The sequence below is a fragment of the Phacochoerus africanus genome, chromosome 14 (genome assembly GCF_016906955.1).
Source record: "Phacochoerus africanus isolate WHEZ1 chromosome 14, ROS_Pafr_v1, whole genome shotgun sequence".
Taxonomy (NCBI): domain Eukaryota; kingdom Metazoa; phylum Chordata; class Mammalia; order Artiodactyla; family Suidae; genus Phacochoerus; species Phacochoerus africanus.
In genome coordinates, this window is record NC_062557.1 from 33,018,441 (window position 1) to 33,033,478 (window position 15,038).

Genomic DNA, 15,038 nt, shown 5'->3' on the forward strand with positions numbered 1-15,038 from the left:
TGCTTAATTATAGCAACCCTAGGAATTTATTTATTTATTTATTTATTTATTTTATCTTTTTGCCATTTCCTGGGCCGCTCCCTCAGCATATGGAGGTTCCCAGGCTAGGGGTCAAATCGGAGCTGTAGCCCCTGGCCTACACCCCAGCCACAGTAACGAGGGATCTGAGGCGAGTCTGCAACCCATACCACAGCTCACAGCAATGCCAGATCCTTAACCCACTGAGCAAGGCCAGGGATCAAACCCTCAACTTCATGGTTCCTAGTTGGATTCATTAACCACTGAGCTGCGATGGGAACTCCAACCCTAGGAAATTAATACAAGTACGCACACATCACAGATTTGATATATTTCTTATTAAAAGTCCCCCCTTATCTCTCACAATAATCTTTCACTTAAAATCTACTTTGTCCTGTAGCAATATGGTCACACTAATTTTTTTATGGTTTGCATGATCTAGCTTCCTATCCTTTTAATTGTCTATTTCTCCGTGTCTTTTTTTTGTGTGTGTGTCTTTTTGCTATTTCTTGGGCCGCTCCTGTGGCATATGGAGGTTCCCAGGCTAGGGGTCTAATCAGAGCTGTAGCCACCGGCCTACGCCAGAGCCACAGCAACTCGGGATCTGAGCTGCGTCTGCAACTTACACCACGGCTCACGGCAACGCCGGATCCTCAACCCACTGAGCAAGGGCAGGGACCAAACCCGCAACCTCATGGTTCCTAGTCAGATTCATTAACCACTGTGCCACGACGGGAACTCCCTTTATTTTTAAAATGTGTCTCTTCTAGACTGAACATGGTTGGGTCTTGCTTTTTTATTCAGTCTAACAATCTTAGCCTTTTAATTAGAGTGTTTAGTCCATTTGGTTTTTTTTGTTTTTTGGTGGGTTTTTTTTTTTTGTCTTTTTGCCATTTCTTGGGCTGCTCCCGTGGCATATGGAGGTTCCCAGGCTAGGGGTCGAATCAGAGCTGTAGCTGCCAGCCTATACCTGAGCCACAGCAACGCAGGATCCGAGCCACGTCTGCGACCCACACCACAGCTCACGGCCATGCCGGATCCTTCACCCACGGATCGAGGCCAGGGATCAAACCCGCAACCTCATGGTTCCTAGTCGGATTCGCTAACCACTGCATCACGACGGGAACTCCTGTTTAGTCCATTTGTATTCAACATATAAATTTTAGGTCTAATAAAACTCTATCTGTTTTTTCTTTCATTGTCTCTTTGATTTTTGTTCCTATGTCCGTCTTTTCCAGTCTTCCTTTGGACTAATCAGGTAGGCTATACATTTCATTTTCATCTCCTCTTATGGGCCACGTGTCCATACTTCTTTTTATTATATTTCTGATGGTTGTTCTAGGGATTATAAAATGCATCCTTAAATTACCACAATGTATTTAGACTGAATATATAAAATAGGACACTCTTATTACATTTAAACTTCATTTACAAAAGCAAAAAAAAAAAAACAACTTCATTTACCACCTCTTTGAGTTCCTATTGTGGCTTAGCAGGTTAAGAACCTGACTAGTATCCCTGAGGATGTGGGTTCAATCCCTGGCCTCAGTTCTGTGCTGAAGATCCAGTGGGTGAAGGATTTAGCGCTGCTGCAAGCTGTGGCGTAGGTTGCAGATGATGAGACTCGGATCTGGTGTTGCTGTGGCTGTGGCATAGGCCCCAGCTGCAGTTCTGATTCGACCCCTAGCCTGGGAAATTCCAGATGCTGCAGGTGGGGCCCTAAAAAGAAACAAAACAAAACAAAACTTTATTTACCACCCCTTTTGCTAATGCTGGCATATATTTTACATGTGCATACATCATAAACCCCATACGGCTGTGAAAGTCATTAAACAAGGCAGTCATTAGCCTAAATGACTCTAATGCTCTGGCATCCAATGTAAGCACGCCAAAACCTAAGCCAGAGTCAATTCCTGTAAATGCCTCACGGTTAAAAAATCAAAACTCAGAGTTCCTGTCATGGCTCAGTGGAAACAAATCTGACTAGGAACTACCAGGTTGAAGTTTTGATCCCTGGCCTTGCTCAGTGGGTTAGGGATCCAGTGTTGCCGTGTGGTGTAGGTCAAAGACTCTGCTCGGATCCCGTGTTGCTGTGGCTGTGGCAGCTCCAGTTAGACTCCTAGCAGGGAACCTCCATATGCCGCAAGTGTGGTCCTAAAAAGCAAATAATAATAATAATAATAATACAGTTATACATAAAAAGAGAGTTATATTCTCCAGATATTTACCATTTCCAGTACTCTTCATCCTTCCTACAGCTGCAAATTTTCATCAGCATATCCTGTAGTACAGATCTGCCCGAAATGAATTCTTTCAGCCTTTGTTTATTTGAAAAGGTCTTTATTTCATCTTTTTTTGTTGTTGTCTTTTTAGGGCCACGCCCATGGCATATAGAAGTTTCCAGACCAGGGGTCTAATCAGAGCTGCAACTTCCAGCCTATACCACAGCTCACAGCAATGCCAGATCGAGCAGTGTCTGTGACCTATGATGCAGCTGTGGCAACACCAGATCCTTAATCCTCTGTGCCAGGCCGGAGATCGAACCTGCGTCCCATCGCTCCCAAAACACTGCCAATCCCATTACACCACAGCCAGAACTCCCTATGTAATGTATTTTATTTCTGCTGCTGGGTTTTGAGATTCTCTCTCTCTCTCTCTCTCTTTTTTTTCCTCTTTAGGGCCACACCCGTGGCATATGGAGGTTCCCAGGCTAGGGGTCTAATCGGAGCTGTAGCCACCAGCCTACACCACAGCCACAGCAACACAGGATCTGAGCCGTGTCTGCAACCTATACCACAGCTCACGGCAACGCCGGATCCTTAACCCACTGAGCACACATGGTTGCAACCTCATGGTTCCTGGTCGGATTCATTGACCACTGCGCCACGACGGGAACTCCTAATTCTTATTTTCTCTTCTTTACGTAGGTAATTTCTATTGATCTGATTTCAGGTTTGCTAATCATTTCTTCTGAAGTTTCTAATTTGTTCTCAATCCCCTACAGTTAAATTTTATTTTCAAATATTTTATGTTTCCATTCCACAATTTCCACTTAGTTCTTTTTAAAAATTTTTCATCTTTTATTTTCATTTTTATTTTTTATTTTTTATTTTTAAAAAATTTTTTGGCTATGCCTACAACATGAAGAAGTTCAAGGGCCTGAACTTGCACCAGAGCTGCAATCTGAGCCACGGCAGTGACAACACCAGGTCCTTACCCCACCGGGCCAAGAGGGAACTCCGTTTTTTGTTTTATAGTTTCCATTGCTTTTCTGAAATTTACCATCCCTGTACTCATACTATATTTTCCTTTAAGTCCATAAAATATTTATAATAGTTATTTCACTTCCTTGTCTGTAATGCCAACATTTGGGTGAACTTGGAGTCTTGTTCTATTGATTTTTGGTTGTTTATTGTTCTTAATCAGGGATCACATCTCCCTACTTGTAGGTTAAGGATCCGGCGTTGCCATAAGCTGTAGTGTAGGTCGCAGACATGGCATGGATCTGGCACTGCCGTGTCTCTGGCATAGGCCGGGAGCAACAGCTCTGATTAGACCCCTATCCTGGGAACATCCATAGGCCACAGCTGTGCCCCTAAAAAGACAAAAGACAAAAAATAAAATAAAAATAAAAAATAAAATCTCCCTACTTTTTCACAATAAAAAAATTATGCTGGACATTATGGGTGATATATTTTGAGAAGTCTGGATTATACTGTCTGCCTTTGAAGGGTATTGATTTTTGTTTTGGTAGGCAGTTAAATTACAGACATATCCTTGTGGCCATGTCAGCATTAGTTTTATTTTCTATTAGAGTGACTGTATTTTAGTTTTGATTCTACTCTTAGGGCTCAGCTCTTAAACTAGGGCATATTCTGGAGCTCCTACTATGGCTCAGCAGTAATGAACTCAACTCGTATCCATAAGGACTCGAATTTGATCCCTGGCCTTGCTCAGTGGGTTAAGGATCCAGCAATTGCTGTGAACTGTGGTGTAGGTCACAGAGGCAGCTCAGATCTGGTATGGCTGTGGCTGTGGTATAGGCCAGCAGCTGCAGCTCCAGCTTAGACCCCTAGCCTGGGAACTTCGCCATGGTGCAGGTGCGACCCTAAAAAATAAAAAATAAAAATAAAAAAATAGGACACCTTCTTGATTCCTAAATCTTATCTTTTCTGGAGTCTCACCCCAAAGCCCAAGGTGCTCACACAACTCTCTGTACTCTGGCTGGGCCAGAAACCCATATCACTCAGAACTGCACAGCCTTTGGGATCAACTTTCGGCTCTCCACATTCCAACTGATTAGCTCTGCTTGGTCTCACAGAGCCTCGCTTTGCACTCTGCCACCTAGCCCTCTGTCAAGGACCTCAGTGAATTCCTGCGTAGCTTCCTCCTCTTCAGGAACCTGCCCCCAGTTCTCAGCGGCCTCTCTCGAAGCTACTGCTCACTAACCCCATCCCTGCCCCCCCCCACCTGCCCCCAACTCCGCAAGATGCTTTTGCACTTAGGACCCACATCCCTGCATCACAGCAGAAATCTGCAGTAATCGTGAAGCATACCTCACGTGTTTCCCATCTCTCCAGGGTCATATGCCCGCAACAACCCACTTTTTGCTTGCAAAAAAATTTTGCGTTGGAGTTCCCGTCGTGGCGCAGGGGTTAACGAATCCGACTAGGAACCATGAGGTTGTGGGTTCGGTCCCTGCCCTTGCTCAGTGGGTTAACAATCCAGCATTGCTGTGAGCTGTGGTGTAGGTTGCAGATACGGCTCGGATCCCGTGTTGCTGTGGCTCTGGTGTAGGCCGGAGGCTACAGCTCCGATTTGACCCCTAGCCTGGGAACCTCCATATGCCGTGAGAGCGGCCCAAGAAATAGCAAAAAGACAAAAAAAAAATTGCGTTACATATTTGTTCAGTTCTTTTGTTGTTCAGGGGGAGGAAATCTTGAACCAATTACTCTTTCTGTCCAGAGGTGGACATGACATTATCATGTCTTTTTTTTTTTTTTTGCTTTTTTAGGGACATACCTATGAACTTTCCCAGGCTAGGCCTCAAATCGTAGCTACAGCCTTGGGCCTACACCACAGCCACAGCAACATGGGATCCAAGCCACATCTGCAACCTACACCACAGCTCATGGCAACACCGGATCCTTAACCCACTGAGCAAGGCCAGGGATTGAACCCGAAAACTCATGGTTCCTAGTCAGATTCGTTAACCACTGAGCCACGATGGGAACTCCCCTATTATGTCTTTTTTGACATCAGTTTCTTTCAGAACTTTTTGTTTCTCACGTGTCTGATGCTCCTTTGTACTGAGGCCCTAAACTTAGGCCTAGTCCACCATTTGGATAATCCGGCCCCATCCTGTCTCCTATTCTTTTTTTTTCTTTCCATTTTTTCTCTCCATCTTCTAATCCTAAAAATGGATTAGTATCAAGAGACTAAGAAGTCAAGCCACAGAGTGGGAGAAAATATTGATAAAACACATAGCTGACGAAGGACTGTTACTCAAAATGTACAAAGACCTCTTGAAATGCAACAATAAGAAAACAAACAGGAGTTCTCACGGTGGCTCAGTGGTAATGAACCTGACTAGGATCCATGACAATGCAGGTTTGATCCCTGGCCTTGCTCAGTGGTTAAAGGATGGGCATTGCTGTCAGCTGTGGTGTATGTCGCAGATGCAGCTCTGATCCTGCTTTGCTGTGGCTGTGGTGTAGGCTGGCAGTTGCAGCTCCAATTCAACTCCTAGCCTGGGAACATTCATATGCCTTGGGTATGGCCCTAAAAAGCAAAAAAATAAATGAATAAATAAATAAAAATAAAAACTGCAACTTAAAAAAAAAAAGTAAGTAAGAAAGAAAACAAACAACCCAAATAAAAAATGAGCACAAGTTGCAGTTCCCACTGTGGCTCAGTGAGTGAAGAACCTGACATAGGGTTGACGAGGATGCAGGTTCAATCCTGGCCTCACTCAGTGGGTTAAAGATCCAGCATTGCTGTACGCTGCAGCGTAGGTCACAGATGTGGCTCAGATCTGGCTGTGACATAGGCCTGCAGCTGTAGCTCCAATTCAGCCCCTGGCCTGGGAACTTACATATGCTGCAGGTTCAGCCCTAAAAAGGAAAAGGCAGGGGGGAGGAGGCAAAAGGGCTGAACAAGCACTTTACCAAAGAAGACACACAGATGGCAAATAGGCATATGGAAAGGCACACCCTATGATCTATCTTCAGGGAGATGCAAATTAAAGCAATGAGTTACCAGTCTACATCAATTAGAATGGCCAAAATCTAGGTCCCTGACAACGTCCAGTAGGAATGCTCCTTCACTGCCAATGGAAATGCAGAAATGGTACAGCTACTTTGGAAGACAGTTGGCAGTTTCTCACTGAACGCTTACCATACAATTCGGCAATCCTGTTCACTGGTATTTACACAAAGGACTTGAAAATTCATGTTCACGCAAAAACCTGCATACAGGTATTTATTCGTAATTGCCATAACTTGGAACAATCAAGATGTCCTCCAGTAGGTGAATGGGTTAATAAATTTTGATGCCTTCAGACTCTGGAATATTATTCAGTGCTAAAGAGAAATGAGCTATCGAGTCAAGACATGGAGGAAACTTAAATGTGTGCTAAGTGAAAGAAGTCACTCTGAAAAGGCTGCATATTATCTGAGTCCAACTAGATGATAGTCCGGATAAAGCAAAAATGTACGGAGACAGGAAAAAGATGTTTACTGTGGTTTCCGGGGGATTTTTAAGACAGTGACACCGTTCTGTGCGTTACCATAATGGTGGGTACATGTCATACATTTAGAAAAACTCAAAGATTGTATGACACCAAAAGTGAACCCTAATGTGCTAAAACTGTAGACTTGGAGTGATAATGATGCATTGATGTAGGTTCATCTGTTGTAACAAATGCACCACTGTGGTCCCAAATTCCTCAGTGGGGAGGCTGTGCCTGTGTAGCATTAGAAGATACCTGGGCATTCTCGTACTTTCTGCTCTATTCTGCTGTAAACCTAAAACTGCTCTAGACTTTTCAAAAAGTCTATTTTGAAAAGTGCATTGGGAGTCAAAATGGTGCTGGATGGAACAAATGCTAGAGGGAACTCCCTCTAAAGGAAACAGGGAAATTTCTGGGCAGATGTGTTGTTTGCATTGGTTATGAAGCCATCTAAAGCCAGGCTGTTGGAGTTCATCCATCTTTAGAACATTAGCCCATTCTCTTTCTATTTTTTTCATTTTGGCTGCACTAGGGCACATGCCAGTTCCCTGGGCCAGGGATCGAACCTATGCAGAAGTGACAACGCTGGATCCCTAACTGTTAAGCCACCAGGAAACTCCTAGCCCATTTTTTCAATTGAACCCACAGTCTAAGGGTGGACTTTTGTGTTCGTTTCCTCCCACTTAGTTTCTAACCAGCTGATGGGGAGGTGGGAGCCACGCCCCATCAGCCCAGGGAGCAGATGGAGTCTCAGCTGGTACCTGGGGCACCTGAGTGTCTGCAGAGGCAGCATGATGGAGGCAGCTACTGACCCTGGTTGCATTTCTTTGATGCTCCCACCCTCTCCACCCCCACAGAAGGGCTACACTTTTGGACAATTGCAGATCCCTTATTCTCTCCCACCCCCACCCCCACTCCCTGGGCCTTGGGAAGAGAGAAGCAGCAGGTCAAGATGTGCTGTACATTTCTTACTTCATGTTGGAAATCCATCAGGGTCTATGTTACTAGCTACTTCTGCATCCTCTTCTTATCCCGCTTCCCCTTAGACACAACTTCTCTATTTCCTGTTGCCCAAGAGTTCTATTTGCTGATGTTTTCCTAAGAAACGGTTCTAGGGATACCATATCTCTTTCAAACATACTACAAAACTACACAGGTATGGCATGCTTGTGGCAAGAAGTTACAGAGAGGAAGGATGTAAAAAAATCGAAACACCTCCTCTTCATCAGTTCCTACGTATAGAGATGACTATACTTAATTTCACAAATGTCCTTCCAGAATGTTCTTTACATATTCTGCATCAGGAGCCTCTTTTTTTTTTAATATTTGTCTTTTTTTTTTTTTTTAATTTGTTCCGCTGTACAGCCTGGGGACCAAGTTACACATACATATATACATACTTTTTCAGGAGCCTCTTTTTTTAATGCGAGTGGGAAATACACTCTATAAATATATATTGTGCCACAATTTGCATTTTCATTTGGAATCTACTGCTGGAGAGATGGTGACACTTGGTGGTTGAGAGGACAGACTCTGGAGCAATCTGGAGGTGGACCCCAGTTCCTTCCTCCACTAAGCTGTGTGATCACGGGCCAGGAACTTCCCCTCTGTACCTCAGTTTCCTCTTCTGCAAAATGGAAATAATAACAACACCTATCTCATCAGGTTCTTGTGTCAGTAAATTCACACAAGTAAAGTGCTCAGAAAAATAGCTGGCACAGAGCGATTGCCATCATTTCCAGTCTCTCAAACTGCTTTGTCATGATCTTCACCTCTGCAGCTGTGGGTTTCAGTCAGGAGCCAGAATGGCATTGGTGGCCCCTACTAGGCTCTGAGGTCACCAGGCCAGCATGATGGTGGAGCTGCTCAGAGCTGCTCAGGCCAAGCTGGGCCCATTTCCTGTTCCTCAGCTAACTGCTTGTGTCAGGAACTGCTGTCCAAATAGGTGGGGCACTCAAATGGCACATGGCATCTGTGTTCCAGGACATGGATCCTCCCCCCCACCCCGGCTCTGGGGCAGCCAGAACCCACGGGTGGTCGCCTGTGGCCCTAACAGCATCATTTGCTTCTCCCAGGGTGCCCTACCAGTGGCATCTTCGATGTGAGTCCTAGTGTGTAAAAAGGTCACGAAGCACTGCTCGCAGTACATACTGTGGCGTAACACACAGGCTTGCATTACCGCAAGATCAACAAAATGACTGGCCTGGCCCAAGTGTCCTGCAGAGCCAACTGCCAATCCCATTCTATCCCAAGTGCCTTTTTCTAGGGCTTCATTATTCTTATGTCCCTCTAATCTGTCACCAGTTCCTCTCTGGATGACTTTTCTGTGAGCTGAAAACAGAACCAAAAACCAAAAAACCACTTGAGTTGCTTTTTTTTTTGGCCACAACTCTGCAGCCTCTGGAAGTTCCTAGGCCAGGGACTGAACCCCAAGGCACTGCAGTGACAACACCAGATTCTGAACCAGCTGTCCCACGAGGGAAGTCCAAAGTGGCTTTTCTTTGCCTTTTTAGGGCCACACCAACTGCATGTAAAATTTCCCAGGCCAGGGTCCAGATCGGAGCTGCAGCTGCTGGACTACACAACAGCCAAAGCAATGCCAGATCTGAGCCATGTCTGTGACCTACACCCACAGCTCAGGGCAACGCCAGATCCCCAACCCACGGAGCAAGGGCAGGGATTGAACCCGAATCCTCATGGATACCAGTCAGGTTTGGTACCACTAAGCCATGACAGGAGCTCCCCAGAGATAACCTCTTTGAAAGTGGAGCTCATGTGTTCTAAGAGGCTAGAGCCCTGGGAAAAAAGCTGTATCACTCAAATGTTAGGATAAGATATAACAGTTTGGAGATAATGGGTGGATGTAGTCATTGGCAAAAATCCCCAAGCCTCCTATTCTAACAAGCATCACAAATGAGCATTAGGTGACTGACTTCCTCCTACCTAAAGATGTAATTAAAGAGAATCTCAACATGACAATTACAGTATGAAATACGGCACAAGTTGTTCCGAACAGGTAAAAACAACTTAAAAAGAAGGGGATTCAAATTCCACCAAAAATTTGGAGTAGGACCTTGGGCAAATCACATAATAGAAACTTAAATCATAACGAATGTCTCATCAAGTGCTTACCACATGCCAGGGCCTGTGCGAAATGCTTTGCAGGCATCATTATCTCATTTAATCCTGACCACACTTCTATTGGTGGTTACCGTGATAAGGATACTGGGGTTCTGAGAGGTTAGATAACTTGTCTTAAGGAAAAATGATGACGAGTTCCTGTTGTGGCTCATCAGATTAAGAACCCAACGAGGAGTTCCCGTCGTGGTGCAGTGGTTAACGAATCCGACTAGGAACCATGAGGTTGCGGGTTCGATCCCTGCCCTTGCTCAGTGGGTTAATGATCCGGCGTTGCCGTGAGCTGTGGTGTAGGTTGCAGACGCGGCTCGGATCCCGCGTTGCTGTGGCTCTGGCGTAGGCCGGTGGCTATAGCTCCGATTAGACCCCTAGCCTGGGAACCTCCATATGCTGTGGGAGTGGCCCAAGAAATGCCAAAAAAAAAAAAAAAAAAAAGAACCCAACTAGTACCCATAAGGATTTGGGTTCGATCTCTGGCCTCGCTCAGTGGGTTAAGGATCTGGCATTGCCGTGAACTGTGGCGTAAGTCACAGATGCAGCTCTGATTCTACCCCTAGCCTGGAAACTTCCACATTCCACAGGTGAGGCAAAAAAAAAAACCCTTAAAGGCACATCTTCTGTTGCATGCCATAGTGCAATGGTTGTCTCAAGGAAAACCACTCATGCCACTGGTCATGCTGTGAGCGGAACTGCCCCATCTCCGTGGAACACCAGTATTCCTTGAAACCATTACCGATGGAAGACCAGTGGTCATTCACACATTGGTATTGGCAGAGCTTGTCTTGACAATAAATGCAGTGAACCTCCACTTCAAGGAAAACAACAGACAGCATTAGTTGCCAATGAAAAAAAAAATGAGCTTTGGAGCAAAAACTAGAATTTTGGTGAGCTCCCTTGTAGTGCATCAGGCTAAGGATCCAGCACTGTCACTGCAGCAGCTGGGGTCGCTGCTATGGTACAGGGTTAGGGTTAGGGTTAGTGTTAGTTGGCCTAAGAACTTCTTGGTTTCGTGGCCCAAGAACTTCCATATGCTGAGGGCTCAGCCAAAACAAAACAAAACTTTTCTGATGAGATCAGACATTTGGTAATATCAATAAACGTAGTTTTTATTTTTATTTTTTGTCCTTTTGTCCTTTTCTAGGGATGCACCATCAGCATATGGAGATTCCCAGACTAGGGGTCCCATCGGAGCTCTAGCCTCCAGCCTATGCCAGAGTCACAGCAACACAGGATCCGAACTACACCTGCGACCTACACCACAGCTCATGGCAACACCAGATCCTTAACCCACTAAGCCAGGGATTGAACCCGAAACCTCATGGTTTCTAGTTGTATTCGTTAATCACTGAGCCACGAAGAGAACTCCAATAAAAGTAGTTTTTAAATCCTGAATCATTAAATGTACCAGGTTTTGAAAGATGCTGAATTTCCAGGAACTCTCCCAGTAAGGTCTGATCACAACGAGGGGTTGCGGGGCTTGCGGGGGTGGCTTCCTTTGGGGGCTCTATCTCAGCCCCAGGGGTTGTGGCCACACCTCATATCTGCTATTCCCATATTTTTTTTAGAGTTCCCTTTATTTCCTAATAGCCTGTCCCTTATTACTCCTGCCTCTGCTATAGTAATTCTTTATCTTATATTTTTCCTGTTTGAATTCCTGTGTGGTGTCTCTCTCCCGATAAGATTGAAACTGAGACAGCGGGGCCTGCAAGCAAGAGCTGAGGACAGTTGCCTGGGATGAAAACCCAACCGGAAGAGTCACTGCTGTGAAGGGAGCAAGGAGAGGGACACGTCCCGCCATCCTGGTCAACGGCAAGAACTAGACAGACCTTTGACATGGAAGCAGGGGGTGGACAGTGAATGTGTGAAACGGCTGCTTTCAGATATAAATAAAGACTTGAAAATGAGAACTAAATAGTACCCACATCGCAAGTGGGCTAGTTCTTTTGCTTGTGAAGAGTTTTTGTGACATCATCCCTTCAGAACAGTTAAAGGGGGCGTTCCCGTCGTGGCGCAGTGGTTGATGAATCCGATTAGGAACCATGAGGTTGCGGGTTCGATCCCTGCCCTTGCTCAGTGGGTTAATGATCCGGCGTTGCCGTGAGCTGTGGTGTAGGTTGCAGACGTGGCTCGGATCCTGGTTGCTGTGGCTCTGGCGTAGGCTGGCAGCTGTAGCTCCGATTCAACCCCTAGCCTGGGAACCTCCATATGCTGCAGGAGTGGACCCAGAAAAGGCAAAAGGCAAAAGGCAAAAGGCAAAAAAAAAAAAAAGATCCAGTGTGATATTGGACTAAGTCAGGTTGGACAGCTGAGAACTGAAGCAGTTTAGAACTTCATGGTGGGAGTTCCCTGGTGGCTTAACAGATTAAGGACCGAGCATGGTCACTGCTGAGGTCCAGTTTTGATGCCTAGCCTGGGAACGTGCCGTGGATGCAGCCAAAAAAAAATGAAGACAAAGAATTTAATGGTGACTGGTCACTGCAGCATTATTTATAGAAGCCAAGATGTGGAAACAACCTAAGTGTCCATTCATGGATGAATGGATAAAATATGTGGTAATACATACAATGGCATATTATTCTGCTTTAAAAAGAAGGAAATCTTGGAGTTCCCGTTGTGGCACAGTGGAAACGAATCCAACTAGGAACCATGAGGTTCGATCCTTGGCCTCGCTTAGTGGGTTGAGGATCCAGCATTGCCGTGAGCTGTGGTGTAGGTCACAGACGCGGCTCGGATCCTGTGTTGCTGTGGCTGCGGTGTAGGCCGGCAGCTGTAGCTCTGATTTGATCCCTAGCCTGGAAACCTCCATATGCCACGGGTGCGGCCCTAAAAAGACAAAATAATAATAATAATAATAAATAAAGAAGGAAATCTTGCCTTACATGACAAATAGATAAACCAAAGAGCATTTTGCTAAGTGTATTAACCCAGTCACAGAGGGACAAACACTGCATGACTCCATTTACATAAGGTATCTAGAATAATCAAACAAGAAGCAGAGAATGGTGGTTTCCAGAGACTGGAGGTAGGGAATTGGGGAGTTGTTCAGTGGATATAAAGTTTCAGTAATGCAGGATAATTGCATTCCAGAGATCTACTTTACAACATAGATAACAATACTGGATTGTGTACTTAAAAAATTTGTTCAGGGAGTTCCTGTTGTGACTCAAAGGGTTACGAACCTCACGAGTATCCATGAGGATTCGGGTTCAATCCATGGCCTCACGCAGTAGGTTAAGGATCCGGCGTTGCCATGAGCTGTGGGGAAGGTCGCAGATGCAGCTTGGATCCTGCATTGCCGTGGCTGTGGTGTAGGCAAGCAGCTGCCGCTCCGATTAGACCCCTAGCCTGGGAACTTCCATGTGCCATGGGTGCAGCCCTAAAAAGCAAAAAAAAAAAAAAAAAGTTCAGAGGGTAGGTCTCATGTTAAGAGGTTTTAGGTTTTTTGTCTTTTTAGGACTGCACCTGAGGCATATGGAAGTTCCCAGGCTAGGGGTCAAATCGGAGCTGTAACTGTGGGATTGGAGCTGCATCTTTGACCTACAGGACAGCTCATGGCAACGCCGGATGCTTAACCCACTGAGAAAGACCAGGGATCAAACCTTCGTCCTCAAGGATACTAGTCAGATTCGTTTCCACCGAGCCATGACAGGAACTCCTCATGTTAAGTGATTTTACCCAAAAACAAAAATAGAAGGGTGTGGAAAACTTTTGAAGGTGATATTACTTTGGTTGTGGTGATGGTGTGGTTGAGTCTGGATGCAGATGTCCAAACCCATCAAAGTGAATACATTAACTGTGTGCAGGTTTTGATGTATTGATTATATCTCAATAAAGTTTTTATCTAATTGTAAAATTTTATTATAGCTGGCTGTTTTTAATTTTAATAAAAATTCAATTTAAAAAAAGAATTTAATGAATTTAATGGTGAGCAGATACCCTGAAGATGGACAAAACCGGGTCGTGGGGACAGAAAGGTCATTAGCCAGAGGTTCCTATGAGCTCCCAAGGACGAAGGCAGCAGGAGAAGGTGAGGCGCTTACACTCAGGTCGGGACAGAGGCACTTTAGGGACAGCCACCCTGAAAAGACACCAGTTGGTCTGGTGTCTCAACCAACACGCTTCTGGTTGAGTGTTCTTGGCCAAGTTTTCCAGTACTGAGTTAAGGGAGTTAGATGAGTCACTACTTGGAGCCTCCGGAATAGTCCTAGAATAATAGCGGCTGGCATCTAGGGCAGTGAACCCCTAGCCCAGGAGCAGAGGCAGATCCAGTCCCTGGCATGGACTGTTCGCCTGGCACCTATGTTTTCACCTCTCCTCTTCCACTCCTAGAATAAACAGTATTATTTAGCGTTTCCATGTCTGACGATTATAGCTCTGATTTCAAGCAGAAAGAAACACACTTCCATTTTACCTGGTGATCCAGGACATGCATGGCTGTATGTAAATTAGGTTTCAGAAAGCAAACAAATTTGCTGAATGTGCCGCACTATTTTTCTCTTCTATTGTATTTCATTTTTCAAAGTGCAAGTCATGCTCCCCTAAGTCAATACCATGACTATTCTGGTAGATGGCTATTCATAGTTTGAAAAACACCAACATAGAGGACAAAGGTGACTCATAAACTGATTATAATCTGAAGAAAAGACACGCTGAGGTCAACACTTTCCTTTCATCTAGTCAAGGTTCAGTAGTTATCTTTTTGTAAAAGTGAAGTACAAATGACATATAACATTAGTTTCAGGGGTATACCATAGCCAATATTTGTAGACATTGTAAAAATGATCACCACGAAAAGTCTAGTTAACATCTGTCACCAGAGGTAGTAACAGTTTTTTTTCCTTGTGAAAACCTCTAAGATCTACTATCTTAGCAACTTTCAAACATGCAATACAGTGCTATCATTATTATTATTATTTTGTCTTTCTGTTCCTTCTAGGGCCACACCCACAGCACATGGAGGTTCCCAGGCTAGGAGTCAAATCGGAGCTACAGCTGCCAGCCTGCGCCAGAGCCACAGCAACATGGGATCCGAGCCTCGTCTGCGACCTACACCACAGCTCATGGCAACGCCGGATCCTTCACCCACTGAGCAAGGCCAGGGATCAAACCCGCAACCTCATGGTTCCTAGTCGGATTCATTAACCACTGTGCC